At 65.9% G+C, this 26,375-nt stretch overlaps 1 protein-coding gene across 4 annotated transcripts in view; it reads right to left on the minus strand.

Annotated features, from left to right (window-relative positions):
• RBFOX3 (RNA binding fox-1 homolog 3) overlaps positions 1-26,375 on the minus strand; it is a 198,088-nt gene that overhangs the window by 94,528 nt on the left and 77,185 nt on the right. For 2 of the 4 annotated variants that reach the window (XM_089772017.1, XM_089772016.1), the window contains exon 3: positions 24,304-24,344. The exons of the other annotated variants lie outside the window; for them this stretch is intronic. The gene's annotated coding sequence lies outside the window, so the exon portion shown is untranslated. The remainder of the gene's footprint in view (positions 1-24,303; positions 24,345-26,375) is intronic. 4 annotated transcript variants of the gene reach the window in all.

Raw genomic sequence — 26,375 nt, forward strand, 5'->3', positions numbered from 1 at the left:
TGCGCCGCTGTGTGGGCCAGGCAGCGAGGAGCAGGGGCGGGGCAGAGCGCGAGGGGCCCCTCACACGTATGGTTCCAGGACCAAGGGACCCCCCCCACGTTCCCCGTTCCCCGTGCTCCGGTGCCAGCGTGTCTCCCAGCCCCCGGCAGCCCACAGCCCACCCCTGTCTCCCTCTCCCACGGCCCTGGGCTACAAACGGGCTGGACGCTGCACAAGGGCAGCACTTTTCTGCCGGGGCCAGGCAAGGCTCCTCGCTGGAGCAGAGGGCTCTGAGCCGGGGGGGGCCTCGCTATCCCCACGGCTGGATAACCCCGTGGGCCAAGCGCCCTCCTTGGGCCCGAGGAGAACTCCCCGAGGCTGGAAAGCATGTGCCATCTGCACGTGCCCGGCCGTTCCCTGGGACGGGCTGCCCAGTTCCAGCTCCTCCGAGCCTCCCGGCCGTGGCTGCACTGGCTGAGATCCCTGCCCGAGCCGAGGCAGCCCCGGGGAGTGGCCCTTGTCCATCCCCGCCGCGGTGCCAGGCTGGGCCACTGCGACCTGCCACGGGGCAGGCTGGGTGCCACGCTGCTGCCGTGGGCCCTGCGGGGACGGGAGATCCTGGCCTCCGCCTGCTGCGCCGTCCCCCCCAGGCGAATGCTGCCCCCCCAGCAGACGGGTCCTTCAAAAGACTGCCCAGTCTCCCCTCTCCCAGCCCCCTCACCACGAGCTGCCCCCCTGCTCCAGGTAGTCCAGCCCCATCCCTCCTCAATCCCTGTGGGGGGCGGGCGGCTCCCCCCAGGGAGCGCTGGGTGGCGCCCTGGTCCAGTGTGGCTTGCAGGAGGAGCAGGCGCCAAGGAGCTGTGCGGTGCGGAGCGCGGGGTGATGGGCGATTACGGAGCAGCTGCGCTTTCCAGAGGGGACAGATTTATGAGCGGCACAGACAGCTCCAGGAGTGCCCATGAGTATAACTCACTGCCCGCCCCAGAGCCATTGCAGTCAGGCCGCGGCTGCACCAGCCGCAAGGACACGCAAAGACGGGTTTGGAACACTATTGGCGGGGAGCCGAGCCGAACCCAGCCCACCACAGAGGCACCTTTCCGCCCTGGGGCGAAGCCCTGCCGGAGAGCCTAGCCCCAGTGGCGCATGGCCTGGGGGCGGGAGCCCAAAGGGCGTCAGAGGCAGCGGAACAGCAGGATCGAGGCGCCAGAGCGCAGGGGCAGGCGGCAGGAGACCTGGGGCCCGATCCCGGTCCTGCAGTCTGGCTCTGAGACCGGGAGGCAAGCTGGGCCTCAGTTTCCCCACCTCTAGCATGGGGACAGTGCTGCTGACTGCCTTTGCGGCGCGCATGCTGAAGAACCCCAGGGGAACCGGTGCTGGACTGGCTCCCAGAAGGGCTCCTGGTGGCGGGAAGGGGTACCCAGAGCTTCACGTGCCCAGTCTGGATCAGGGCCCTTGTGCACGGCCACAGCATCACCCTGAGGCCCCCGTGCAGCTCTTCCCTCGTGCGGGAGGGCTGCCTGGCTCTGCGGGCTGGTGAACTAGCCCGTCACGCCCGGGGGAAGCCCCTTGCCTCAACCCTACGCCCTGAGGCCGGGGGCTCAGCCCAGGCTCTGAGGGTACGTCTACACTGCGTCCCTAGTTAGGACTAGGGATGCCAACGGAGACGACTGCCGTAGTCAATGAAGCGGGGATTTAAATATCCCGCACCTCATTAACACGATCTCGCCGGCGCGCTAGTTCCAATCGCAGCTGATTCGGAGCAGGAAGTGCGCCCGGGACGCGTTCGTTCGGCGTAAAGCCCTCAGTCCGAACCAACGTTACTCCCCCAGAAATGAGGCGAGCTCCTGTTCTTACAGCTCTTTCCCGCCACACAAGAATGTCCCGTTTCCCTTCCCCGGCCTGACTCCCTTCCGCTCCGAGTACCGCTCTGAGCGCCGGGCCCCTCCCACCGTGCGTCTGCGCGGCTCGGGCCGTGGAGCGCGGCGCCCTGCCCGGAGGTGATGCTGACACGGCTCCCGTCTTTGCCCATTAACTCCAGGCGGCGCTGGAGGGAGGCGTCCTGCCCAGCAGCGCACGCTGTTTATGCAGAGCCAGAGATTTTGCAGCCACAAATTGCGCGAGCGGGCACTTCGTTCTGCTCTCTCCAGGTGCTGCCCGTCCGGATGGGCGCCAGGGGTGTGATTGCGGGGTGTGAAGCTGACCGTGCTGCTGTGCCAAGCGGGAGCTGTGCATTAGGCAGGGGACGGTCTGCCACACAGCTGTTGCCGGCTTTGTGGGATTTCAGAGGGAAGGAACGACTGGGGAATGGCATTTCCGCCGCCGCGCCAGGATCCACCCAGAGCCCCTGGCGCCAAGTGGGAGCCTGGGGCCCGAGCCATTTCCTCGCTGGCCAGTCCGTGTTTGCAGGCTTCACTCTTCCACAGGGCAGAGCCCCCCAAGATGGGCCAGGCTCCAAAAGTAACAGCCCGGCTCCCATGTGCAGGGCTCTGCCTGTTCTAGCCTGGCCCCGGGGTGTGGGCAGCACGGAGGGGGAAGAAGCGATGCCCCCCCAGGGATGGCGTGGGATGCTGCTCTTGAGGTGGGACACGGCGCGAGAGCAGGGCAGAAAACACCGGTCCGTCGTGCGCGTCCCGCGGAGGCAGACGGCCCAGAAGGCACAGCTTCCCAGAGGGACAGACTCCGCACTGTCTCACCTTGCAAAGCCCCTGGGACACGGTCACACACCACACACCGCCGGCAGGGCAGCCCGGAACAAGCCAGCACGACCACTGGGCAGCCGGGGCCACGGCCGTGACTGTCTCCCCCACCGGTCAGTGTCCACCCGCTGCCTCGTCTCACACGCAGACTGGAAGCTCTTCGGGGCAGGGACTCTTTTTGCGCCGTCTGTTCAGCACTTCACGCAGCAGAGGCCTGGTTCACTCCCTGCCCTCAACAGGTAGGACCGGTTGGGTCACTGTCTACGGTGACCTCCGGCTCCTCAGCCGACCCCGCGCTGGGCAGTGCTTACAGACACCGGCCAGTAGGGGTCACCCACAGCCCAAACACAGCAACCAGTGAATTCCCGACCTGCTCAAACCCAGTGTACTGCCTGCCCACGAGTCACAGGGGTGTGAATAGTCAGCAGAACACAAGCGCCCAACATGACAGTGGCCAAAGTGCTAATGAAACCCTGGGCGGAGTCTTGGGGTTGGACCCCGGTATTTGGCACCGGTGTGCACTGCATCCGGTTCTGGCGCCAGCCATCAAGGATGGGGCTAAACTGGAGAAGAGAGCCGTGAGAACGACGGAAGAGTTCTAAATCACGCCTCCCCGCGACAGACGCAAGGAGCTCGTTCTGTTCAGCTGAGCCAGGAGACGAGGAAGGGAGACGGGTTACAGTCGGTAAGTACCTACATGGGCAACAACCATTTCATAGAGGGCTCGTCCATCTAGCCGAAGAAAGTACAAAGCACCCCCAAGTGTCTGCACGTGGACGTGTGACAAATTCACACTGGAAATAAGGCCTGGACAATTTTAATCGTGAGAGCAATTAGCCACTGGGACAATTTATCAGAGATCAGGGTGGAGTCTCCGTCACGGACAACTTTTAAATCAAGTTGGGATTTTTTTTAAAGATCTGTTCTAGGTTTGATCACAACGATCCCTTCTGGCCTTGGAATCCATGAATACGACCCTTGGGTGATAGGCACATATCCCCATTTCCGAGACAAGGAAAACTGAGGGCTCATACGGATGAAGGCCAGCATCTGAGAACGAACGATCGAGGGGCCTGCCCACAGAGAACGGTGGCTACATTTAGCCTAAGTTTGAGCATTTTGGCCTAGACTCGCTCCAGCTGTCCCCACTGATCAGCAGCAGAGCCTTCCGACTCCCCTTCCTGGACTTGTTCACTCATTGGCCCCAAGGCCGGAAAGGCCAGAGCACAGAACTTCCCCCAAACCGTTCCTGCCGGGGCGATGTTGGCGGAGAAGATGGACGTGAGATACGCTACTCCAGCTTCGAGAATGGCGTTGCGGGAGTTGGGGTACCTGGCACTGTTCCCTGGGGCAGCCCCGTGAGAGGTCAACAGGGGCACACTCAGTGTTCAATTTGGGGGGCCTTCCTATCCTCGACCCACTAAAATCGAAGCCCGGAAGATCGCTCTCCGGAGCGTCGGCCTGCCCGGGAGTGAGGACAGGCCCTTCAAAAAGCATCCAGCCTTGATTTAAAAACGGCCACAGCCCTTTGTTAATTGCTCTCACTGTGAAAAAAACCCGGGACGCCTTCGTTCCGGCCGGGATTTGTCTAGTATCAGTTTCCAGCCACGGGGTCATATTGCACCTCTCTCTGCCAGAGCCACAAGCCCGTCTCGACTGCTTTCCAGACAGGTCCCACCGGCACAGCCGTCCTTGCGCTCACCGCCCCGGGAGGGGGCTTTGCCGGCTGCTTTCTCGCCTTTCCACCTCCGGCGGGGCCCTGAGAGGTGTAAGGACCCTTCGCTTCGCCAACTGCCTGTGGAGGGCCCCAGCCCTTCCGCGCTCGCTGACGGATGTGGCAGGCCTCTGTGACCGATCTGTGTTTTGCACCATCCATTAGCCCTCGGGACTGACACTAATATACCAGCCCGGCTGGCGGTCGATCCATCTGCTCGCTCCTGATCCACTGCGCCAGCACCTCGGCGCCCGGGCTGGCTGCACATCCCATCACTTTCCAGGGCTCTGCGGCCACGCGGGCACCCGGCTCCCTTCGCCCTACCAGACGCCCTGGGTCAAGCCCCCGGTTGCCTTCTGGGCAAGGTGCGTGCGCAGGGATTTCTCCCTTTCCCAGCTTCCTGCAGCGTCTCTTTGCCATCTCGCTCCGTGCAGCTCCCAGGGGAAAGCCGGGGGAGCCCTCCTCTGAGGCAAACACCGGGAGACTTCCCCGGGGGCTGCCGGGCTCTCGGGGGATGGGAACCCTGACGCCTCCGTTTCCTTCCCGCCTTTCCTTGCTTTGCCCTCCCTCTGCGCTGTTCTCTGGCGGGAAAGGAAGGAACGTCGAGGTTCCCTCCGGCTGCATCCCGACCGAGTCGCTTCTCTCTCTCGAGCGCGCACGCGGCTGTCTCCGCTTTAGGAAGCGGCAATAAACCTGTTACCCAAGCGTCGCGTCTGGCTGGGAACGTGCAGGCTGGGCTGGCGCTCCTCGGGGCCCCGCGCCGCCCTGTGACTCGCACAGCCGCCCTGCTGCCTCCTGAGGTTTTACTCAGCCGGGGACGCCCAGAGAGGGCCGAGAGCAGGTGGGCTGCTCCCCGTCTGCGCGGGGCTTCCAGAGATCTCCGCTTTGGGAGCCCCGCCCGGGGGACTGCTGGGTTCAGCCCTTTAACCGGGTCACTAGTACTGGGGATGTTACACCCCCCCATTGACGACGAGGGGGTAGAACGGACCCGCTTCCGTCAGCTCCGACACTAGCCCCGAGCAGACGCGAGGTGGGCGGGGAGACTTGGAGCCCGCAGCCCGTCCGCACCTTGCAAGCAGCTCCGACGCAGGAGCTGCCGCGCCCCCGCTGCTCAGGAGAGCCCCCGGCGCTGGCCAGGAGAGAGCCGCCCGCACGGCCGTGTCCTCAGCCTCCGCGTTTCTGGCTGTTTGCCCCTGGCGCCAGCCCCTGCCCCCTGGAGACGGCCACCCCGGCAGAGCCAGTGGGGCTGCAGGTCCTGACCCAAGGATGGGCAGGGTGTGAGGAGTTGGCAGCCTTTGGCCAGTGCTTCTAGACCGGGGTGGACGATCATTTTTTGCCGGGGGCCCCTTCAAACAATTGAGAGGGAGTCTGGGTGAAGAGGGGGTTGTGACCAGGGCAGGGGATTGGGGTGCAGGAGAGGATTCTGGCTTGGGGGAGGGAGTTGGGGTGCGGGAGGGGGGCGGGGTGCCAGGCAGGCTCTGGCTGGGAGGCGCTTACCTAAGCAGCTCCTGACCAGCTCCCCTGCTTGTCAGACCCCTCCCAGCGGCTGGCTGTGCAGCGTGGCTCTCTGCACTGCAGTTCCTGGCCCACAGGAGGTGGGAGGTTGTGACGCAGTGGGGGGTACCCTGCTGGTTGCTGTGCTGGGCGGTGGGCGGTGGGTGACCCCCACTGGCTGCTGGCTGCAGCACGGCCCAGCAGGGAGAGTCACTATGCAAAGGGGTCTCTCAACCTGTCTGACCAGCTACCCCCCAGGGAGAGAAACAAAAAAAGGGGGAATGCTGCCCCTGGGTGGGGGCAGGGCGGGAAGTGAGTGGGTTAGTTTCTGGCTGGGATCATGGAGGAGACAGCCTAGGGAAAGGGGCTGGGATTTAGGGGCCCAGTCTCCCCCATCTCAAGGGGGGCTGAGGCATCCTAGGCCTGCCCTGTAACCAGATTCCACCTGTGCTGGGCTGTACCCTGGAGAAGCAATAAACTCCCTCTGTTCTACCGGCTGGTGGAGTCTGTTCGTGCCACTACGGGGGTGCAGGAGGCAGGGGACCCCAACGCGCCGTCACAGAGGTTTTGCTGGGGTGGGGGCAGCATGCGACGCCTACCCCCTGTCCTCCCCACAGTGCAGAGTGCCACGGGGAGCAGCCAGTCGCTTTGAGCGGCACTGCTCCCCGGCACTCCGTGCCCACGGCTACACACGGCACGGAGTAGGTAGTTTAAATTACGCTTTCTAATTCAAACTACTGGTACACCTTGAGAAGTACCGGTAGTTCGGATTAGAAAGCCTAATTCGAACTACCTACTCTGTGCCACGTGTAGCCGTGGGCACGGAGTCCGCACTAACGGGGATTTAAAAATGGCGGCACCCGGCAAGATGCAAATGAAGCTCGGGATATTTAAATCCTGGGCTTCATTTGCAACTTCGAATGACTACATTAACCACCCTAGTTCGAACTAGGGTGGTAGCGTAGACATACCCAAAGGAAGGGGGAATGTCGCCCCTGGCTGGGGCGCGGGGCTGGAAGAGAGTTAGTGGCTGTCTGGGGAGCATGGAGAGCAGAGGCTAAGCTGGGGGCCTAGAGGCGATGGGCCCTAACCCTGGGGTGGAGGCATCCTGGCCCTGGGCCCTGTAGCCACGTCACGTCTGTGCTGGGCTGTACCCTGAAGGACCAATATACCCCTCTCGATTCTACCGGATGGTGGAGTCTGTTCGTGCCATTATGGGGGTGCAGGAGACGGGAAAACCCCAACGCGCCGTCACAAGGTCTTTGGGGCGTTTTTGCCAGCAGCCATCTTGTTTTTCTCCTCCGTGCCACAAGACAGCTTCCCTGCAGAACCTCCTGGCAGGGAAAAAATTCAGAAAATACCCGACATTTTAGGACATTTTAGGTGTCGGGTATTTTCTGATTTTTTTTTTTACTGGACTGGTGGCGAAAATACCAGACTGTCCAGGTCAACACCGGACACCTGGCAACTCTACCAACAGCCTCCTGGCCACCAGCTACATGTACTTCCTGGCTACCAGCTCTGGTTGACTGAACTGTTTGATGATCGGGGTTTCTCTACTCCACCAATTAAAACCAACCCGGCCTGCAGACAATATTGGGCTCTTGTGGCAAAAGTCTGGTCTGCAAGCCAGCTGCGCTCATGTTATACTGTCCTGGGAGCTGCCTTGCAATCTATCCCAGTCCGAGTCCCCGGAGCAAGAGAAATCGAAACACCCTGAGCGTGAGACTCAGCCTGCGAGCGGGCGGCGTGTAGCGATGCTCTCCGCGGGTACAGTCAGTGCTGGCCCGGCTCCGTGGCCTGCAGCGCATTTGCTCAATTAGAGGAGAACAAATAAGGCAACCAGCCAACATGGCTGAGGCCAACGCTGTACAAAGCTAGCGTGAGCCGCTGGGTCCAAACCAGGGGCCGCTGCAGCTTCCGGCTTTGCACGGTTTCCCTCGCCCTGCAAGTGCTCTCTCTTGTTCCCCCTCTTCGATTTGGAGGGACCATTGCTTAGGCTACGTGTGGGAAAATCGACGCTCCGGCGATCGATCTTCCAGCGGTCGATTAAGAGGGTCTAGTAAAGACCCGCTAAATCGAACGCTGAGGGCGCCCCTGTTGGCGCCGGTACTCCTACTCCTCGGGAGGCGTAAGGGGCGTTTGCTCCTGTCGACCTCCCGATGTGAGGATGGCGCCGAGGCTCGGCTTAAGGTACCTGGCCCAGGGGCCCGGTGAGTCTGCCAGCCCCACGGAGCCCTGCTCTGAGCAGGGACAGCCTCCGGCATTGCTATTCACAGCAGGGAGGCTGGCTCCTCGCAAGGCTGCAGGTAACACAGAGCAGCTTGCGGCGCCTACTGAGCCGGGGCATTATCTGCAACACCTTGCGTGCAAGGAAGAGGGACACGCTGCCATGGCTATCGCTGTTACCGACTTGTCCCTGGTCTGAGCAGACCCCGAGCGCTCTCCCCCCGCACGCCCATCAACGGTGCATGGTCCATGGCTCTGAGACGCCCCGGGACCCTGAGGGCTGGGGGGGCAGCGAGGGAGCAACATTTTCCTGCTGCTCCTCCAGCGTTTCCAAGCTCTTGCTCAGCACTTTGAACGGCACCAGCCCTGAAATGTACCAGCTAAGCACCCGCAGGAAAAGCCCCCTAGAGTGCCCGGGAAGAGAGGCGCGTAGCAGCGCTGGGCGGGTGCAGGCTCTGCAGAGGACTGTGCCAAACGGGGGAGGCCAGGGTGAGCCGCAGAGGCCGGGTCACCGCATTCAGCAGATGCGCACGCTGACCCGCCACCGCCCCGAGACGGAAGCCAGAGCATTTCCCGCTCCGCACCGACCCCTCGCCCAAGATGCAGACGGGGCAGGGGCAGGCCGAGGGGAGACCCTGACTCCCACAAAGGGCCCCGCCCCACCTGTGGGAGAGCCAGGCCCCCAAAGGGCTCTGTGAGCCCGGCCTCGCGCCTTTGGAGAGCTACCATTGCCTCTCCGCGTTCCAGTCTCTTGCCACTAACACTGGTGGGGGAGTCCAGGAGACCCGGGGTGGGGAACCTCGGCAGGCTCCCGGGCGCTCGCTCCGTGCCGCAGGAGAGTGGCGTGGACGGTCTGACGTGGCGAGTGCTTCCCGCCCAGAGGAGACGGCTCACCCGGGGGAGCTTGGCGCTCCACCCTCAGGTGGAGGGGGGACTTGGGGAAAACTTCCTGCCTGGCGGGGGGTAAACACTGGAGTAAGTTGCCTGGGGGGTGTGGAATCCTCGTCCCTGGGCTTATGTCAGAGCAGGCTGGACACACACCCGCAGGGATGGGCTAGGCCAGCGTTCCTCGCCCTTCCTTTCTAACGTCCCCCCAGCACCTCCAGTTTCCAGACACGTTATTTTCCACCGTCCCTGCACATTTGTTTAAACAGCGTAATCGGCGCCGGGCGGGGGCGACACGTTTGGGTGTGAAAAGGGCAGAAATAATAAAGCGCCGCAAAACGTAACCCAAACATTCCGTTTTCTCCAGATTTCGGGTGTTGACCTGCCCCCCAGCCCTCTCCAGTACCCGAGGGGCGTCCCACTGGCTCTAGACGGGGCTGGGTCCTGCCGGGAGGGCAGGGACTGGACTCGATGACTCTCGAGGTCCCTTCCCGTTCTAGGGTTCTGAGACGCCCCCCAAGTCGGGCCCCCCCGCTGACACAGCATGCAGCCCCCGCGCGCGGCCGCTCGGACCAGCGCAGCGCGGTGCCTGCATTGGGGGCCTCCCGCCTGGATAGGTCCGGGGGCTTCCCGGTCATCTGGAGTCACCGGGCACCCGCTAACGCCCAGTGCCGGCTGGCACTGCCCCCCCGGCGAGGGCCCCTCTCCAGCAGGACTCTGAGCAGGCGGCCGGAGCCGCAGGGGTTCAGACTGGGGAGGCAGCTAGGCCACGTGCCCCCCGAAGGAAGGGCCCCCCCGGAGGCAAGCCTTCCCGAAGGGGGGCAGCTCCAATCCTGCAGCTCTGACGAGCAGCGCGACCGCCCGCTGGGCGCCAGCGAGAAGCCGCCGGCGGAAGGAAGAGGCAGGGCCGGCCAGGGCAGGGTTCCGGCACCACCCTGGCACCCGGCGAGTCCCGGCAGGGGCGGGCGAAGGAAGGGTCCTGCCCCAGGGTTTTCTAGCGACTGTGCTCAGGTTCTCGGGGCCCCACCCGCGCTGCGCGGCCCCCGGGCAGGCTGCAGACACGTCCGCGCCCTCCCCAGGGTCCCGTCCAAACCTGGCAGGAGTCACGGCCCTGAGCCACGTGACTCCCGCCCCATGCGCCCTCCCGCCGGGAGGCCTGTGCCAGCGGAGGGAAGGCAGCCTGGTCTGCGTGATCAGCAGAGTCCAGCCTGCAGCAGGCAGATGTTCCCTGCCCAGCCACGCGGCGAGAAACCCGAGTCCCTGCCAGGTGTTCGCTCCCGCTAACGGCCCTCCAGCGCCCCGTGAAATCGCTCGGGCTCGCCCAGCTCCTCGGGGAGCAGCAGCACGCGGGCGGGAGGGGGAGCAGCCCCAGGAAACGGCTCCTGACGCCCCGCACGGTCCAAGGAGGCTCAGATCAGAGCAGCGTCGCTGCCCCAGAGCGCCGCGCACTCATGCCGAGGCTGCGGGAAGCGCCCGGCTGCAGGAGCTGGCCCCCTCCAGTGCAGCAGCGAGGTTTCCTAGTGGCTGAGAACTTGCAAACTCAGCTCACGAGTTGGCGGAGAAACTCAAGGCGGCAAAGAAACCAGGAAAGCGGGTTTGGGCTGCGGCTGGATGAATTTGTAAGTGAATCAGAAAATGAGAGAATCAATTCACTAGCCAAAAAGTCTCCCGGCCAGCTGGGCCGACTCCCCCACCCCGGACCGGTCGCCTGCCCTGCCAGCTCGGCCCTGCAGCCACCCGCCCAGCTGGGCCGACTCCCCTGACCCCGGACCGGCCGCCTGCCCTGCCAGCTCAGCCCTGCAGCCACCCACCCAGCTGGGCCGACTCCCTGACCCCGGACCGGCCGCCTGCCCTGCCAGCTCGGCCCTGCAGCCACCCGCCCAGCTGGGCCGACTCCCCCACCCCGGACCGGCCGCCTGCCCTGCCAGCTCAGCCCTGCAGCCACCCGCCCAGCTGGGCCGACTCCCCCCACCCCGGACCGGCCGCCTGCCCTGCCAGCTCAGCCCTGCAGCCACCCGCCCAGCTGGGCCGACTCCCCCACCCCGGACCGGCCGCCTGTCCTGCCAGCTCGGCCCTGCAGCCACCCGCCCAGCTGGGCCGACTCCCCCCACCCCGGACCGGCCGCCTGCCCTGCCAGCTCAGCCCTGCAGCCACCCACCCAGCTGGGCCGACTCCCCTGACCCCGGACCGGCCGCCTGCCCTGCCAGCTGGGCCCTGCAGCCACCCGCCCAGCTGGGCCGACTCCCCCACCCCGGACCGGCCGCCTGCCCTGCCAGCTGGGCCCTGCAGCCACCCACCCAGCTGGGCCGACTCCCCCCACCCTGGACCGGCCGCCTGCCCTGCCAGCTCGGCCCTGCAGCCACCCGCCCAGCTGGGCCGACTCCCCTGACCCCGGACCGGCCGCCTGCCCTGCCAGCTCGGCCCTGCAGCCACCCGCCCAGCTGGGCCGACTCCGACCATCCCGGACCGGCCGCCTGCCCTGCCAGCTGGGCCCTGCAGCCACCCGCCCAGCTGGGCCGACTCCCCTGACCCCGGACCGGCCGCCTGCCCTGCCAGCTCGGCCCTGCAGCCACCCACCCAGCTGGGCCGACTCCCCCCACCCTGGACCGGCCGCCTGCCCTGCCAGCTGGGCCCTGCAGCCACCCGCCCAGCTGGGCCGACTCCGACCATCCCGGACCGGCCGCCTGCCCTGCCAGCTCGGCCCTGCAGCCACCCGCCCAGCTGGGCCGACTCCTCTGACCCCGGACCGGCCGCCTGCCCTGCCAGCTGGGCCCTGCAGCCACCCACCCAGCTGGGCTGATGCCCCCACACCAGACCTGGTGGCCTGGATACAGGCACAGTTCACTGTGCTAAGTGGGGTCACGCTGCAGCCGCCTGTGACCTGTGAACTCGACTCAAGTCTTGCCTGTGGGTCAAAGTGGGGAAACGCCAACAGCTGCCTCTTGGGTCTTCTCGTACGCGCCCCCCTCGCGGGGCCTTTGTCCCCCCTGACCGCAGGCTACATGGAACCAGCCTGGCCCCGCCCTGGCCGCCTGCCCCCACTGCGAGCCCGGACCCTCGCTGGGCTGTTACCCTGCAAGGCCCCTCCCCCGCTGTGTGTGCAGGGGGCAGATTGCTGCTCCAGCCACGGTCCGGCCCCCGCACTCAGCGCAGCGCGAGTCGGGGGGAGGCCGGTTAAGGACTCCCCCTCAGGCAAGAGCTGGGCTGGGGGGAGGAGGACCAGGGCAGCGAAGGGCTGCGGCATCGCCTGGGAGGCAGAGCGGAGGCCGGGCTGCCTTTCTCGGAAGTCACAGCCACCACCTCGGTGGCTGGACGGGCTGAGTCCGGCCGTGGCCCTGCACCGGGCTCCCGGGTTAGCCCGTCCCTAGAGCACGGCTCCGAGCTAACGACGCCTGGCGGGGCAGAGCTCTCTGCAGCCTCTCCTGCCTCCCCGTGCAAACCTCCGCCTCCCCCACCGGGGCTCTAGCCGGGCGCTTGGGCGGCCACTCGGGAGTGATTCAGAGGCCGCCCCCGGGGGAGCAGGGCGCCCACAGCCAGCTGTTTTATTTCAGTGGGTGGTGCACATTCCCACGCGCCTCGGTGCTTATTGAAATTATTCCACACACACATGGAAAAATCCGCCCGTGGCTGGGACAGCACGGTGGAAACGCTGGGCTCCAGCCCACGCTCTGCCCTGGTATCCCTTCCGTCTCCTTCCAGCTGCTCTTCCCCGGGCCTGACTCTCTGCCCCCCCACTTCTACGCGGTCTGCCGTTCCTTCATGCTCCCTCTCCCCTCTGCCAAGCCGTCCCTGTAGCTGAGAGCCAGCCGGGCAGCAGAAGGATTTAATTGCACGTCAAAATTAAATCTCTTGATGAAGAACAATTCAACTCCGGCTCTGCCTAATCAAATTAACCAAGTCTTTTTGGATTTTCAATGATCTCCTTGGCGGGAACGTTTAGCCAGGGCTCCCGACTAACAATGAAGGTGCTTCCCGCACTCACCGAGGTGCACTGCCCCCCCCATTTCCCGCCCCCGTGCTCCTCAGAGCGAAATACAGACGCCTCCGCGCCGCTCAGGGCTCCGGCCTCCCCCTTGCAGGAGGCCAGCCCCGCCCGGGCGACTCCCTGCAGCCTGCTCTCTGCATCAGCCCCTCAGCCCCACTGGGCTCTGGACCCCCTTCCCTCCAAGGCCCTACCCCTCCAGCGTGCCTGGGTCAACTCCCGGGAGGATTGGGGGGCACAAAACCGGCCTGCCATGAAAGCCCCAAGTCCGGCCGGGACACGGAAGGGGAGTTAGCCAGGCCAAGCGGCCCCTCAACCTCCCCCACACGTCACACCTCCTTCTGCCCCACGCCTTCCTCTGCCTCCCGTCCCCGCCTCCCTCTGCCCCACGCCTTCCTCTGCCTCCCGTCCCCGCCTCCCTCTGCCCCACGCCTTCCTCTGCCTCCCGTCCCCGCCTCCCTCTGCCCCACACCTCCCTCTGCCTCTCGTCCCCGCCTCCCTCTGCCCCACGCCTTCCTCTGCCTCCCGTCCCCGCCTCCCTCTGCCCCACGCCTTCCTCTGCCTCCCGTCCCCGCCTCCCTCTGCCCCACGCCTTCCTCTGCCTCCCGTCCCCGCCTCCCTCTGCCCCACGCCTTCCTCTGCCTCTCGTCCCTGCCTCCCTCTGCCCCACGCCTTCCTCTGCCTCCCGTCCCCGCCTCCCTCTGCCCCACGCCTTCCTCTGCCTCTCGTCCCCGCCTCCCTCTGCCCCACGCCTTCCTCTGCCTCCCGTCCCCGCCTCCCTCTGCCCCACGCCTTCCTCTGCCTCCCGTCCCCGCCTCCCTCTGCCCCACGCCTTCCTCTGCCTCCCCCTCTGCCTCCCTCTGCCCCACACCTCCCTCTGCCCCTCGTCCCCGCCTCCCTCTGCCCCACGCCTTCCTCTGCCTCCCGTCCCCGCCTCCCTCTGCCCCACGCCTCCCTCTGCCTCCCCTCTCCGCCTCCCTCTGCCCCACGCCTTCCTCTGCCTCCCGTCCCCGCCTCCTTCTGCCCCACGCCTTCCTCTGCCTCCCGTCCCCGCCTCCTTCTGCCCCACGCCTTCCTCTGCCTCCCGTCCCCGCCTCCCTCTGCCCCACACCTCCCTCTGCCCCTCGTCCCCGCCTCCCTCTGCCCCACGCCTTCCTCTGCCTCCCGTCCCCGCCTCCCTCTGCCCCACGCCTCCCTCTGCCTCCCGTCCCCGCCTCCCTCTGCCCCACACCTCCCTCTGCCCCTCGTCCCCGCCTCCCTCTGCCCCACGCCTTCCTCTGCCTCCCGTCCCCGCCTCCCTCTGCCCCACGCCTCCCTCTGCCCCACGCCTTCCTCTGCCTCCCCTCTCCGCCTCCCTCTGCCCCACGCCTTCCTCTGCCTCCCGTCCCCGCCTCCTTCTGCCCCACGCCTTCCTCTGCCTCCCGTCCCCGCCTCCCTCTGCCCCACGCCTTCCTCTGCCTCCCGTCCCCGCCTCCCTCTGCCCCACGCCTTCCTCTGCCTCCTGTCCCCGCCTCCCTCTGCCCCACGCCTTCCTCTGCCTCCCGTCCCCGCCTCCTTCTGCCCCACGCCTTCCTCTGCCTCCCCCTCTGCCTCCCTCTGCCCCACACCTCCCTCTGCCCCTCGTCCCCGCCTCCCTCTGCCCCACGCCTTCCTCTGCCTCCCGTCCCCGCCTCCCTCTGCCCCACGCCTTCCTCTGCCTCCTGTCCCCGCCTCCCTGTGCCCCACGCCTTCCTCTGCCTCTCGTCCCCGCCTCCCTCTGCCCCACGCCTTCCTCTGCCTCTCGTCCCCGCCTCCCTCTGCCCCACGCCTTCCTCTGCCTCTCGTCCCCACCTCCCTCTGCCCCACGCCTTCCTCTGCCTCTCGTCCCCGCCTCCCTCTGCCCCACACCTTCCTCTGCCTCTCGTCCCCGCCTCCCTCTGCCCCACGCCTTCCTCTGCCCCACGCCTTCCTCTGCCTCCCCTCTCCGCCTCCCTCTGCCCCACGCCTTCCTCTGCCTCCCGTCCCCGCCTCCCTCTGCCCCACGCCTTCCTCTGCCTCCCGTCCCCGCCTCCCTCTGCCCCACACCTTCCTCTGCCTCCTGTCCCCGCCTCCCTCTGCCCCACGCCTTCCTCTGCCTCTCGTCCCCGCCTCCCTCTGCCCCACACCTTCCTCTGCCTCTCGTCGCCGCCTCCCTCTGCCCCACGCCTCCCTCTGCCCCACGCCTCCTTCTGCCTCCCGTCCCCACCTCCCTCTACCCCATGCCTTCCTCTGCCTGTTCCGTTTCCGTTCGTCGGTCGATGGAACTTCCATCGACTAGTCGATAAGGGGGGAGGGGCGCTTGCTCGCCCGCTGCGCTGCTGCCTTTGAAACGTCCACGGGCTGCGGGCAGCTCTTGTGCATTTCAAAGGCAGAGCTGCAACCTCGGGGAGGGGCGTGAGCCGGGACAGCTGATTCCACCCCTCTGCCCCCTCCCTCCACGGAGACAGTGCTGGGGGGGAACCAGCTTTTAAGCCGTCTCCCCCCCGGCACCGGCTCCTGCTCAGTCTGACAGCGGCAGGGAGGCGCCTAGCGGAGCAGCAGCCCGACTACCTGGTTAACGTTTGCTTATCGGCTACTCGCCTACTCGCCTGCACCCTCCCCTGGGCCTGCCCCCCCCCCCCCGAGCCTCTGGGCCCTGCTCACGCCGCCAGGCAGCAGGGCTCCCTCAGCGCTCTGCAGCGTCCGCCTGGGCCCCCTGCCTGCCGGAGCCTCGCCCCGCTCGCCCCCTTGCAAGCTCCCCCCACGCGCAGCCCTCGCTCGCACACCGCGGCTGCTGCAGGGGTGCGGCCCCCGGGCAGGCGGCGGAGGCAGGCTCCGGGGACGCGGCTCCGGTACCTTGCAGCTGGAGGAAACATTAAGCCCCACAGGTGTATTCAGAGGAGCTAATGGAATTAAAAGCTCAATGTCCTAGCGGTGGAGGGGAGGGAAGCGCGCGGGTAGGACAGAGCCAGACGCACTGGGCTGGGCAGAGAGGCAGTGCCGCCTAGTGGCTAGGCCCTGGCTGGGCGTGGGAACTGGATGCTCCTCTGGGCTCTAGGGAGGGTAGGTTGCCTGCTCTCTGCCCGGAGCTGGACGCCCCCCACCCTTCTGTAGCCTGGCTGCTGAGATTCCAGGCTCCCGCCTTTCAGCCCCAGGGTCCCGGGCGCCGGCTCCGGGTCACAAGCACTGTGGTGATGCTGGCTCCCCTGGATACTGGGTTTGGACGAGGGCGCGGGAATGGCCCATCCGGCCCCTTGCTGCAGACTGCGTTGGCGCCGGGGCGGGCGGTGGGTGTGACGTGGGGGGGCGTCTGCTCTGTGACCTGGGCCCCCCCACTGCGCTGTGATTCCCACCCACTCCCCCACGGGTGCATGGCCCAGACACCTCGCCCAGCCTGGCCCCGGGGAGAGACAAAGGGAGGGAGGCGGAGATGAACATCTGATTTCGGGGGAAGGGGCAGTTTCTGGCAGGGAAAGATGAAGGAAACAGCCTAAGCAGGGGGCTGAGGGCCTAGGGGGGCGATGGATCCCCTACCCCAAGGGGTCTGAGGCTGCCTGGCACTGACTCCTGTAACCACACCCTGTCTGTGCTGGGCTGTGTCCCGGAGAAGCAGTAACCCCCCCCGTTCTACTGGCTGGTGGGGTCTGTTCTCACTGCTACAGGGCTGCAGGACCAGGGGGACCCCGACTCGCCATCACAAGGGGGACCCCGACTTACCATCACAAGGGGGACGCCAACGCGCCGTCACAAGGGGGACCCTGACTTACCATCACAAGGGGGACCCCGACTCTCCATCACAAGGGGGACCCCGACGCACCGTCACAAGGGGGACCCCGACTCTCCATCACAAGAGGGACCCCGACGCGCCGTCACAAGGGGGACCCCGACTCTCCATCACAAGGGGGACCCCGACGCGCCATCACAAGGGGGACCCCGACGCGCCGTCTCAAGGGGGACCCCGACGCGCCGTCACAAGGGGGACCCCGACTCTCCATCACAAGAGGGACCCCGATGCGCCGTCACAAGGGGGACCTTGACTCTCCATCACAAGGGGGACCCCGACGCGCCGTCACAAGGGGGACCCCGACGTGCCGTCTCAAGGGGGACCCCGACGCGCCGTCACAAGAGGGACCCCGATGCGCCGTCACAAGGGGGACCCCGACTCTCCATCACAAGGGGGACCCCGACGCGCCGTCACAAGGGGGACCCCGACTCTCCATCACAAGAGGGACCCCGATGCGCCGTCACAAGGGGGACCCTGACTCTCCGTCACAAGGGGGACCCCGACGCGCCGTCACAAGGGGGACCCCGACGCGCCGTCACAAGGAGGACCCTGACTCTCCATCACAAGGGGGACCCCGACGCGCCGTCACAAGGAGGACCCCGACTTACCATCAGAAGGGGGACCCTGACTCTCCATCACAAGGGGGACCCCGACTCACCATCACAGTGGCCCGGGTCTATTTCAAAATACCTCCCCGGAGGTCAAGGGACAAGCGGGTGTCCCCACGACCACGCCGGGCACTTCGAAATCTGCGCTCCCGCCTCCCTCGGGGAACAGCGCTCGTCCGCAAGAGCCACCGGGAACAGCGGGAGTGCGGACGCGCCGGGGCCGCTATTTTGAAATCCGACTCCCCAGGGCCCCGGGGACTCTCCGCTCACGGGGCCGGCCTCGGACTCATTTCCAGGCTGCTACTTGGGGGGTTATTTCGAAATCGTCTCTGGTGCAGACAGGCCCGGGGAGAGCTCTCTGCATACTCCTGCTGCCCCGCCAGGCAGTCGCTGCTTCCTCCAGCCGGGGGGGGGGGGGGGTCCCCATTGATTCCAGCAGCTTGGGTGCTGTGGCTCTCTCCACCACGCGGCAGCGCCCCCTAGTGGCTAAAGGGCTCCGCAAGCCCTGGCAGCAAAGTGGGCAGGAGGGGGCTAGGATCTGGGCCTGAGTAGCACCCCTCCCCCATACCATGCCCAGGCAGAGTGGCTCTTCCCAAGAGCCGTCCCTTGGCCTCGCAGTGGGGTGGCTGCCCTGGGGCGCAGGCTCTGCTCCCCATGACCACTGGGGCCTCCAGCAGGCAGGGAGCTGAGCCGGCATTTTGCTCACACAAAGGAGTGTTCTTGCCCATCCCCATGGCCTCCCGGCTGCACCGCCCCAGCTGCAAACACTGCCCAGAAGAGCACGCAAAGCCCCCTGCCCACCCAGCCAGAGACAGCGCGTCCCTGGGAATCGGGGGAGGGGGGCACGTGGGAGCCAGCGGGGTTCAGGACGGGGCACATAAGCCCTGGTGGAGACCTGGGGGCATGCGACCCCCCACAGGCCCTGCCGGCTGTGCGGGGCTGGCGGCGCGAGGGGGCACCCAGGCACTGCGTGCTCTGCACAGCTCCTCGGCACCTCGCGGGGGTCTCTGCATTCGGCCTGGACGGGGGTCAAGGCCTGCTCCTGGGACAGCCCTGCCCCCACATCCTCAGTGCTACCACCGTACGCCTCCCGCAGGGTCCCAGGACCACGGACAGCTGCTGCCATCTGCTGGCCCCAGCGCAGGACTGCCTGGGAGAAACCTCCTGGCTTCCCATCACCCGGACACCCGGGAAAGAGCCAAACTTCCCAGTTCTCCGTCACCCCCGGCCTCTCTGCTGCCCCCAAACCGCCCTCCAGAGCCCAGCAGGGGCCCAGGGAAGTGGAAGAGCTACGGGCCTGTGCACCCCCGACAGGTCTCTGTGTTCGGTGCCAGCCCCACCGGGCGAGGCCTGCACATCCCCGCCCACGTGTCAAGAGACTGTCCCGGCACCGGCAGACGTACCCGCCCCGGGGGGCTTCCCGAGCGGGGGAGCAGCCGCCCGAGGCCGACTCTCAATCTCCTTAGCTCAATAATCGGAAAAGGGAGCTTATGTGGAGCTGTTGCCATAGAAACAGGGACTGGCTCTACATTTTGCTAGAGCGAGGCGGCGGTTCAGCTCTTCTGCCCCGCCCCCACCCCCGTCCACCCCCGTCCGATTTCCTCGTCCTCCCCACAGGGTCCTCGCCCAGTCGCAGGCCAGAGGCGCCGGGCGGGGGCCGCAGCTCCCTCAGGGCTCCCAGAGCTCCCTGCGCTCTGCTCCGGGGCTGTGGTTCCCAACCAGACCTCTGCGCGCTGTACAAGGGTTTCAAAGAAGCCCAGCTAAGAGCCACAGCTCAGGGTGTCTGGAAAGAGCCAAGGGCTCCCCCCCCGCCCGACTCCCCCAGCCCCCCAGCTAGCGGTTAGCTGGGCTTCAGAGACCTACTGCAACCTGGATGCCAATAAGTGACTGCACCCCCCTCTCCTCCACAGCGTCCCTCTTCGTCCCCCCCTTACAATGCCCTGCCCCCGTGTGACGCAGTGTCAGCACCTTGCTGGTCGCTATGCTTGGGCTGTGGGTGACCCCTACTGGCCGGTGTCCAGAGCGCTGCCCAGCAGGTGGGCTGCCTAAGACCCAACCGGTCTGACCGGTTGAAGGCAGCGAGGGAACTAGGAAGTGAGTGTTGGGGGAAGGGGTAGTCTGGGGCTGGAAGGAACCAGTCTAAGGAGGGGCTGGAATCTAGGGGCCCAGGGACATCTCAAGGGGGCCAAGGCATCCTGGCCCGACTCCTGTAGACACGTCACGTCTGTGCTGGGCTGTATCCCGGAGAAACAAAATAAACCCTCCCTTCTACTGGCTGGAGGACTCTGTTCTTGCTGCTACGGGGCTGCAGGATCGGAGGAACTCGACTCGCCATCACACCCCGTCACTCCGTGCACCTCCCCTCCTAACCCACAGCCAGAGCCCCCTTTCCTGGTAGCACCACAGCACCGCTCCCTGCCGGCCAGGCCTCAGCAGACGCCTTCCTCCACTCCCCTGCCTGGCTACTAACCAGCCCACAGGACGGACCAGTCCAGCCACGGGCCGGGCCTTGGGGGCAGGTTTGTCCAGCAGCTAACCGGCTCCTTTTCCTCTCCTCACCAACCCTCAGGCACAACGTGGGAGGGGAGGGGGTGTCACGTTACTGGATCTTGAGGGGAGCAGCCACATCACTGATGCACCCATAGGTGGGGGTGTTGGCCCAAAGAATGGTATAGAAGGGGCCATGTGGGGTGTTGAATAGAAGCTACTGTCTGCTGATCCTGTGTACACTAGTCATGTGAGTGTAGAATGTCTGTGTGTGTAGGTAGGAATCTGTAATCTGTGTGGAAACTGAATATTTCTCTGAATGTGGTTGAGCATTGGGCAGAGCCCGGCCTGTGGACATGCTAATTAGTAGGCCCTGTGGGACAATGGCACTCGATGGGCCAAGGACACACCTAAAGCATGAGGGCGGAGGCCTAAGAGCTGCAGCAGAGAGAGGCTGACGGCCAGGTGACCGGCTGCGGCCAAGGAGAGGCCAGGAAGGAGGTATAAAGAGGCCATGTGGTCGATGCCATTTTGTTCTCAGCTCAGCACTTCATCCCAGAGGCAGCACTGCAGGGATTGAAGAGCTGGAAAGACCTGTGAACCCATCCTGATCGTAGGATGTGCAACAAGAACTTTTAAACCAGCAGCTGTAACATCTCTGCTAGAGCCTGCATCGAGAACTGGGAGATTCGGTGCATGTAACGTACTGTACTTTAATAACCTTACTCTCAGGCTTTTCTTTCTTGTGATAATAAACCTTTAGTGGTTAGATGCTAAAGGATTGGCCCAGCGTGATTTGTGGGCAAGGTCCAGAGGGTAAATTGACCAGGGATCTGTGGCTGGTTTCTTGGAACCGGACAGAACTTGTTCGGGGTAGGTGGGATTGGGTGCTAGGACCCCCCCCCCCCACCTGTGTATGAGGCCCGGGGCCATCTGAGGCACGGATATGGCTGGGGTGTCAGAGGGGTTTTGCTTGTGAGGCTTCAGGCAGGCGGCTGGAGCGCTCTGTGGGACTGGTTTGTGGCCTGTGTGGAGAGGTCACCAGTCTGGGGGCTGTAAGGAGCCCCGGATTGGAGCAATTCGCCCTGAGCGGACGCCCTCAGCTGTGCCCAGAGACGGCCCGGTCCGTCGCAGGGGGGCTTCCCCAGGGAGGGGCCGCCGAGAAGCTACAGCCCCATGCACTTCTGGCAAGGAGGAGCACAAGCAGCAGGAAAGAGGAGGCCAGTAGCAGTTGGGAGCAAACTTCCCGCTTCCTAGCACAGTGGGACCAGGCAGGGTACTCAGGGAACTGGGTGACGGGGAGAAACCCAACCGGCGGCCAGCAAAGCACGTTGCTTGGCCTCCTTGTCTTCACGGACAACTCTCTTGCATGGAAATAAACGAGACGACGCCAGGGACGCTGCCCGTGTCACTGTGCAGTCCAGATGCTGAACCTTAGTGTCTAGCAGCGCACAGCAGGCAGCCTGAGCGGCCCCCAAAGCCAGCTGTCAGCGTGCTGCTGGAGTTCTGGCGTCCCCCCGCGTCCCTTCCCCGGCCGCTCCATCTGCGCAGGGACACGGACGTTTGCGTGTGGCCTCTTGGCCAGCCAATCCCTCGGAGCTTTGCTCTGCAAGGGGGCAGGCACACGGGGTCACGGCGCCATGAGGGGCCCACGTCGGCCGCGGGACCAACTCCCTCAGCAGGGATCCATTTGCACACGCTGCCGCTGGCAGAGCCGGCTCAGCTCCGAGCGACCAAAGGGGTCAGACGTCAGGACCGAGCTGCCCTACGAATGGGCGGTGCTTTTCGTCACCCTGTGCCGTGAGTCCCGCTCATCCGTTCGGCAGCCTGACGCGCCGCCCATGGGCATCGCGCCCGCCGGGGACAAGCAGAGCCCCTTCCTCGGATGAACTCCTGCTCCACGTAACTCGGGAGCCGCCGCACCGAGCAGGAGGCAAATCCTCGTAAACAAAGTCACTGTTGCTGTGGAAACCATTAAAAATAGATTCCCCGCACTCCCCTTGGGCCGGTACGATACAGCCGGGCTCCTTCGCTCCACGTTACCGTCACTTCTCAATGCGGATCACTTCCTCCCCTCTGGGGGAAGCGGGATTAGAACCCAGAACTGTCCCAGCCAAGCCCCTTTCGGAGGGATTGCCACCGCGGCCCCATTCTACGGGGCTGACGCCTTAGGGTTAAATCGCTCTGCAAGTAACCCTTCCCCTTCCCGGCTGCCGCCCGGCTTCCCATTTCTCCGCCCAGGGAGCTAGCTGGCTCCTCAGCCAAGTTTGTTCAAGACCAAAATTGAAGAACAGAGGCTCTGAAACCCTGGCTCTGGGAGGGGAGGGGGGAGTCCTTTCTACAAAGGCCCAAGCCCGGCTCAGTCCCCCTTCGCCCTGCAGCGTCGGTGCAGGTTGTACTATTGCTGGTCTCGCCTGCCCTCCCTCGCTAGCGCCAGGTAACCCACATGCCTGCTGGGGGTGGCGCTAGGGTTGCCGGGTGGTTTCAACAGAAATACCGGACACACTTGACATCACATCCCAGTCGACATCACGTCGTATTTAGACAATACCCGACAGTTTGATTTTCTCGTTTGGTTCCCGAACAGAAAGCTCAAATACTGGACTGTCCGGTTCAAACTGGACAGCTGGCCACCCTAGGTGGCGCTGTCCCACCTTGCGGCACTGAGCCCTGCCTGAGCGTGGAGCCTGCTGGCTTTGAGCTCCTGCGGCGTGGCCGGTTCGATTCCGCCCGCGGGTCAGCGACCCCCCCAGGTCTCCGAGGCACCTGGCAGGTTCAGGTTATAAGAAACAGCAGCACGGCTGCTCCTGGCTTCACAGGCGGAGAGACGGGCCCCCCGGCGGGAAGGGGGCTGCTCCCCAACCAGAGCGGGGCTTTGCCGCCAACTCCCATCATGCCCCTCTCTGCACAGCTCTCCCCTTAGCCCTGGACAGGCCAAGCCCAGCGGGACGCCCGCTTCGCCCTGGCCCAGAGAGCTGGTCTCAGGCCAGCAGGAGCCCGCTCCAGCCCTGGGGTTGCTGGTGGCGGCTGCTCCCAGCCAAGAGGTGGGACTTGAACCCACAGGCCCAGGCTCCAGAGGCTGAGCGCTTGCAGGGCACAGGCAGGAGAGCCAGCCCACTACTTCCTGCGGCGCGCCCAGACTGCTGGGTGAGCCCCCGGGCCTCTCGGCACTGGGGTCAGGCGCGGTGGAAGAGCTGCAAATGATGGAGAACTCACCGCGCCCCAAGGCCATTTGTTCCCATGGCTCTAAGTACCCGCACTAGCAGGGTTTCTGCTCATCCCCCCCATTTGTACGTGGAATAACATTTGTTCAGTGCGCCAAGGCATGTGCAGATGTGCACCACCAGCAGAAACACCTGCCACCGGCTGTGGGCGCTCTGTCAGTCAGCAGGGCGGCGCCTGACTCTCCCCTGGGTGGCCGCCGAAGCGCTCGGCTCACGGGCAACACTGCTCACTAGTGTCACGGTCGCCGGATTGGACTCGCTGCACTTTCCACTCGCTGGATCCCGTGAAGGCTTTCGCCACGAGATCACCGAGCTGTCCCATCAGAAATGGCTTCCCTAGGCAGACAGGCTCTTAGGCATCGCCAGTCACTCAGCCTCTGTGCCCCGAGAGGCAGGCTTTCGAATCATCGCCGTGGCCCAGCTCAGCCCCCTATCCAAAGGGCCGGCATTCCTTTGGCGCGTGGGCACGGCCTCCCGGGCCGGTCTCACTGGTGCCACGCGCAGAAATCGGGCCACGTCTCCACCCTCACGTGCACGTCCTTACCCGGGACAGTCGCCGGGCTCACCCTGGGGACGCCAGGGGCAGCGCTGTGAACAGCCCAGGCCTCCAAGCCAAACCCGCCTGGCCTGGGGGGGGGGGGTAGGATGCAGGAGCCCACTTGGGGCAGGAGAGATGTTGCGCTCCTGGCGGGTGCGGGCGCTGCCACCGCAGCCCCAGCAAAGGCAGACACGGGCTCTGTCCTTAGCACCCAGGCCCGGGAGGCAGGAGGGGCACCGGCGAGGAGCCACCTTGCTCCCCCTTGCTCCGGCCCTGACGGTTTCCTAGGGGCAAGCGCCCAATGCACCGCACCGCGCTGGTGATTGGATGGGGCCCCGGCTCCGAACCCCCCCCCCCCCGGAGCAGCCACCGAACTGCCCCTTCCTCAGTTAACAGGCGGGAATTGCAGCTGTGAGCAGACAGAAGCAACTTGTCCAAATCCAGTCGAAATGAACGAGCAGCCCCCCCCCCCACCCGGCCAGGCAGGCTGGTGGAGAGCAGCGAGAGGCGGGGAGCTCTTGGGGCAGGCTGGCTGCATGTGATTCTCTCTCACGCCCGCCCCGCCACCTGCCTCCCCCGCGCCCCGACCCCCTGCGAAGCCAGCGAACGCAGAGATCCCCACGGAGCAAACCCCCAAGACACGGCGCGTGGAAGCGCAAAGGGCAGCAGCCCCGGGCAATACTCACAGCGTGCCGGGATCCAGACAGCGACCCTGCTCCGACCAGACCTGCCACGGGAGAGAAAGGGGCCACGGTTTGTGCGGGCACGGAAACCCCACACGCGCCCCTGGCCCGCCCGGAGGAAGGCAGCCGCACCCCTCTGAGTTCCGGGCTGTCCGGCAGGGAGAGGTGGGGGAAACCCAACTTTCTGCCCTCCGGGGGTCACCCGGCCACCTTGCTTAATCCCCAGGCCCGAGATTCATCGCCTGCTAGAGACGAGCGGATCTGACCAGCCCTCGGGTGCACGAGGGCAGTTCCGGGCTGAGTCGGGGCGGCCCTGCCCCGGCTCCGCAGGAAGCAGCAAATGCCCATTCCACTAATGCTGCTAATTAGCAGGGCAGCAGCCGAATTACCAGCAACCCCCCCACCCCACCCCCGCTCTCCCCTCTATCTGTCAGCTGCTGCATTCTCCCCGCCCGGGTGTTCATGGGGCTCCCGTCACCCCACCTGCTGCGGGAGCCTGCTCTCCGAGCCAGAGCAGAGCCTCTGGACTGAGCCCTTGGCGAGGGGCCCACGCTGGCTTTGGGGCGGCCAGGGCGGTGCTCGTGGGGATGGCTGCGGGGGGGGGGGGATCCTGGGGCTGCAGGCGCACATGCCCACAGGCCCGGTCAGGCTGCCCCAGGGATGGTATCGGGGGCACGAGGTGGAGAGCCGGCAGGACAAGTCGTCCTACCCCCATTTTGCCTGTGGGGAAACTGAGGCACGCACAGGCCTGGTCTGGCACCAAAGGGCAGACGATGAGCTGGGAATAGAACCCGCGAGAATCCCGGCCCCCGGATCCTTTCTGCCGTCCTTCCCTTAGGCCCACCTGCCTCCCCGCTGGGCAGGGGGGTTCAGCGCCACGCCTGGAAGAGCAGCCGCCGGGCAGGGTGACACCCTCTGGCCCGGCCCGGGGCCGCCGAGACACGCTCCCCTCCCGCCCGCCTGGCCCCTCTGCGATTGAGATGCAGCGGAGCCTCGCGGAGCCCTGCTCCCGCGCCCACACAGGCAGCCCACAGCCATGACAAATAAGGGAGAGCGAATGAGAGCGCCACATTTGTCAAGCTGCCCTGTCACCAGGAAACCGCCTCATCGGGTTCCATTAGGCCGCGCTGCCCCCGAGGGATCTCCCGCCCCCACCCCACCAGCCCCCGCAGGGGAGGGGCCCTGGCTGGCTGGAGGCCACTGCACCATCCCCGACCGGGGAGCCGGGTGCAGTGAGCGAAGCCGCGAAGCGGAGCAGGGCCCACGGCGGCAGCGCTGGCACCAGGCAGAGGGAGGAGGAGACCCTGCCCCGTCTGGGGCACCCCCCACATCTCCAGGGGCAGGCAGGAAAGCGGGAGGCTCCGCTCAGGGCTGGCGTGAGGGTCGCGGAGCAGAGACGCTGTTCCCAGGGCAGCGCCTGTGTCCTCTCCGACGGGGAACCAGCCACACGTGGACAGGCGTGAGCCCCAGGCTGAGCCGGCCGGGGGTGCGCAGGGCAAAGCGTGTTGAGCTGCAGGCTGGCGTGAAGGGGCCGGCTGGGGATGCTGGAGGGGTGGTGCGCGCGCTCCCAGCCGGGCTCCCTGCCTGTCCCGCCCCGTCTCGCCGGACACGGGGCCATGCACATGCCGGCTGTGGCCAGTGCTGCTGCCGGCAGCGCCCGGGGAGAAGCCAGGGGGTCTCCCACATGGGTACCGGTTGCCCTGCAGCAGTGCCCCCCCCCCGAGCTGGCCCACAGCTCCCTTGTGGCAGCACTGTGAGCAGGAGCAGCAAGGCAGGGACCCATCGCAGGACGGCCCCAGGGCCCCCCACTTCTCCCCGAGGTGCAGCCTGCACCCCAAAGAGGGGCGACCACAGGAGGGACCCAGCCCGGCCCAGCCAGGTTTCAAAGTCCAGCTGCCTGCCTCTGAGGGAACAGGCGTCCCCTGTTCAGCCTGACGACCCCTTCCTGCCCCCGGGGTCTGCGCCGCTCTACCGGGCAACCAGGCTGCTCGTTAATTACCTGCTCGTTAGGCTAATTGCAGCGCTCTCGCTCCCCACAAGGGGGAGGGGCGGGGGACAGTGAGCACAGCACAGGG

This window comes from Pelodiscus sinensis, chromosome 20 (genome assembly GCF_052426305.1).
Source record: "Pelodiscus sinensis isolate ZL-2025 chromosome 20, ASM5242630v1, whole genome shotgun sequence".
In the NCBI taxonomy this organism is placed as follows: Eukaryota; Metazoa; Chordata; order Testudines; family Trionychidae; genus Pelodiscus; species Pelodiscus sinensis.